The sequence below is a fragment of the Etheostoma spectabile genome, chromosome 2 (assembly GCF_008692095.1).
Source record: "Etheostoma spectabile isolate EspeVRDwgs_2016 chromosome 2, UIUC_Espe_1.0, whole genome shotgun sequence".
NCBI lineage: Eukaryota > Metazoa > Chordata > Actinopteri > Perciformes > Percidae > Etheostoma > Etheostoma spectabile.
In genome coordinates, this window is record NC_045734.1 from 9,429,718 (window position 1) to 9,433,813 (window position 4,096).

Here is a 4,096-nt window from a genome sequence, read left to right on the forward strand (position 1 = left end):
GCCTATCAATTTTTGACTTAATAGATGGACGGCAACCGGAAAAACCAACAACTACAGTGAGTTGTTCAAAATCTCTCTTTTTAGTAAACTGTGTACATAAACAATGTTTTTAAAGCTCGAGTACATGTATAGAGCCCCTGGTGATACTTTGAGCAAAGTTTCATGTTGTGTCGAGCTTTCTTAATGTTTTAGAAACAGTGATTTTGATGCTATCATAGTAGTGCCCCTCCCATTCAAAAGGCCATTTGACCGAAAAACAATAATCTTAAAAGTTGTGCTTCCGTTCTAATTATGATTTTAAATAAAAGTTTGACTTTGGTACATTCACAAAAAGACCCTAGGTTGCAGTTTGGCAAGAGTTACGCTTTAAGTTTGATAATTAGGCTTGCTATGACATTTATTACAGGTTATGTTGTCAACATCTCTTCCTTAATCTTACCTTAATTTAAACTCTTAATTAACCAAATGACAATTAATGACAACAGTCATAAATATTCAAAAACACTCGAACTTGATGTTCAGGACTGGTGTCATGTCATGGTTATAACAGTGTCCTATCAGTCTTATGCACACCCCGTCATATAACGTGTTACCAAAGTCATCTTAATAAAGCAAATTCAAAATCTAAAACCAAAACATTTTGTTAGACGATATGCAACATATGCACACATGTGTATGTGTTAATATACTGCTACAGTCAGCAACTGGTTGGCTTAGCTTAGCATAATGACTGGAATAGCAAGCCTGGTTCTGTCTAAAGCTAACAAAATAAACCTACCAGCAACTCTAAAGCTCTCTAATTAACATGTTGTTTTTGTTTGTTTACTGTACAAAAAACAAAATGTAAAAACGCCAAGTTGTTGTTTTACAAAGGCTTATATGCCAGAATATTTCAATATTCAGGAATGAACTGCTCCTGGCCAAGAAACAGACCTTACTCACAAATAAAAGGTTCAATTTGATAGCGTGTTTTACAATGGACTAGACATCTTGTGATAGATCATCATTGGAGTGAGAAGATATGCTGAGTCATCCGATACAGCGCTGAAGAATGTAAAGGTCACAGTTTCAAGCAGTATATTTAATATTTAGCTGGATCTTCTTGCCAAAGATATTTCTATGACGTCTGGAACAAAAAGGAAACATTTCACGTGCAAATAGTATCTACAATGTCCTCGCCAGTCAAGGTGCATAAATTAGTACAGTGTAGTATACAAGGAGATGCTAACTAGTCTTCTTGTTTGTGATCTATTTCAAAACACCAATCATAGTTACAGTAGATGAGGACTGATCAAATATTTTCAACATGATCATACAAGAAACCTCTCTAGTGTAATGTCTTGCGTCAAACCTACATCCTGCTAACCAGATCATCAAGCAGATGTTCCCTCTGTAGAACCAGGCTGAGGTCATCATACCTCAGGAGAGAAGGGGGGTCTGTACATCTGGAGCTGGCTGGAGCATTGTAAGCGATAGCCATCATGACATCACCTCTTCCTGGTTTGGCCTCCAAAGACAGATCTCCAGGGCAAAAATAGACTGCTCCTCAAACAAAGCTGATGACTGATTGTTTGCAGTGAAAATGATTACGCTAGTGGATAAACCACAAAGACATTTGAGGTCAAAGATCATAGGGTATAGAGAAGAGCAGTGGATAAAAGGAGATTCTATGTAACTCAGTTTACACTATTTCTGTCAAATGTGGGAATCATTAGTTTTTTGTCTTTATGTGACTAATGAATTGAAAAAGATTTCTGGACAGAGGTTTTGGACATTACATATTACCTTACATGTGTAAGGTTAACCCTAGATTATGTAGCATTTGAGTCTTTTCAGCACAATGTAACTTAAGCTAACCGCATCGCTCTTGGGGTGGCAATGGCTGTCCTCCAATCTGGTGCGGACTGAGATATCTCAACAACTATTAGTGTAGATGGATTACCATGAAACTCTGTACAGACAGTTGAGGTTCCCAGAGGATGAATTGCAATAACTGGTGATCTCTTAACTTTTCAGCTAGTGCCATCATTGGGTCAGCATTAGTTCGTCCAATACAAAACCTTCAAAACAAACTACATTCCCATCAGCCTCAGATGCTTTTTGTGTTTAGTGCTATGTAGCAAATGTGACTTTAGCATCCTGACAAACACCAAACTAAGCTGGTGAACATGGTAAACCTGCTAAACATTAGCATTGTCATTACTTAATTATTGGTGTTGCTCGACAACTCCACCTAGTTTTAATCAAGACTAGAAACTCGTGATTAAAAATACATAAAAGGCACAAGTTATTTTCTACAAGAAAGCAGTGTGACCCAAAAGAACAAATGACACAGACAGGTTAAAATACAATTTGTTTGATAACACTCTACTTGAAGGTATCTAGATAAGAGGGACATGACACTGTCGTGAACGTGTCATTAACAAACAAGTTATAAAAGTTTATGACATAACGCTTCTTTTAGTAAGTGTCATTTGGTTTTGTCATGACAAGTTAGGATTCATGTGTCATGACTGTCAAACAGTGTCAATTGTTCATGACACGGTCATGTAACTCTTATGTAGATACCTTTAAGTAAAGTGTTACCATTTATTTTAACACCACAAAGGCAAGCCTGAAAAAAAAAAATCAACGCTTCTAAAAATAAAAATGTGTGTACTTCGTTCTTCTTGCTGTTCTCATTTCCTTCTCCATCTCCATCTCCTTTTCCTTTTCCATTTCCATTTCCTTTTCAGTCCTTCTCATCATCTCCTTCACGGGGTGTTTCTCCTGCTGCTCAGCTCTTTCTTCTCTCTTCTTAAAACTTGGCCCGTTCACTGTTCACAATCAATGCTGATTAAGCACACAGCAAAAATCAAACACTACAAAATAAAAGCCTGCCAGGCCCAAGCAACACAATAAAAATTGAATAAAAAATGAAAGCACAGTGTTCAATAAACACATAATTTACAGAAAAGAGATGAGGAACAATGTTTTGGAACACAGCACTCAAACATAGCCTACATAATAATACAACACTAAGTTGGTCCAACTCAGTGGGTGTGAGCTGGTATTTGCTCTACTGTGGTATCATGACACCATATGAAATTAATGTTGCCTCCACATTGCAAATGTGTAGACTGCAAATAACTTGCTTAAAATGTAATATGAGTTCAAACCATTTTCTGAGCCAATGCTTACTTGAACCCATAACAATAGGAGGCCATAGAGCTGTAAATGAAGAAAAGCACATACATGGCCAACCTGGGAATACCCTCCTCACACAGGGGACTTGGACAGAAACTGTACCCAGACAGTGTGATGATGTCACCAATCTTTAATTGATCCCTGTGGTTACAGCTGCCATGAGACCAGGACAGATGTGTGTGTGTGTGTGGGTGTGTGTGCGTGTATAACAGGGACAGAGAGGGGGTTGATATGTTTTATAGGGACTAGTACAGGATTAAACTTTTACAGAACAAGCTCACTTAACTGAGAACCAAGGCTTTGTTCATGTACCAAGGTGGTGTCGTGTGTTGCTTTCAGCCAGATGAGTGCACCACCCGTCTCCTCTCCCCACCTCCACTCTCAGTTTAAAGACTTGGCCCTTGGGGTGGGGGCCCATCGATCATGACCATTTACAACAGTCTTTCCTCTCAGGACACCAGAGCAACACTGCTGCTCAGCCCAGTTAGCTGATCCACCTTCCTTTGACCTGCTTTTTATGAGTTCCGAGGATTCAGTGTTTTCCTCTTTGTCAGGTGAGGATGCCAATCTCCTTCCCCTCACACTAAAGTAAATAGTGTAGTGTAAATAAGCTCATCAAGTTAACTAAGCATCACTTGTCACAAGTCCCCACCATAAACAGACACAGGCTAATGCATTGTGTTGGAAATAAGCACAAAGTGATCTCATGTACCTCAGTGACAGGAAATTGATTTTCTTAAACCGCCAATCTAGAGCTACATTTACATTCCCCATATAAAATTCTGAGTATGATTAAATGCACATAGTAACAGTAACACACAACCCTATCTATATTTATGCTACCCAATTATGTCAGTGGTTGACAGCATAAACCATACATTTTATTACAATCGATACAAGTCCTTGGACA

At 38.4% G+C, this 4,096-nt stretch overlaps 1 long non-coding RNA gene across 1 annotated transcript; it reads right to left on the reverse strand.

Moving 5' to 3' along the window:
* Nucleotides 1-938: 938 nt before the first annotated feature.
* On the reverse strand, nt 939-1,521 carry LOC116704582 (uncharacterized). The gene is made up of 2 exons (XR_004335722.1): nt 1,352-1,521; nt 939-1,126 (listed from the first exon to the last, which is right to left on the reverse strand). It is a non-coding gene; the product is annotated as an uncharacterized LOC116704582 (long non-coding RNA).
* Nucleotides 1,522-4,096: the final 2,575 nt, after the last annotated feature.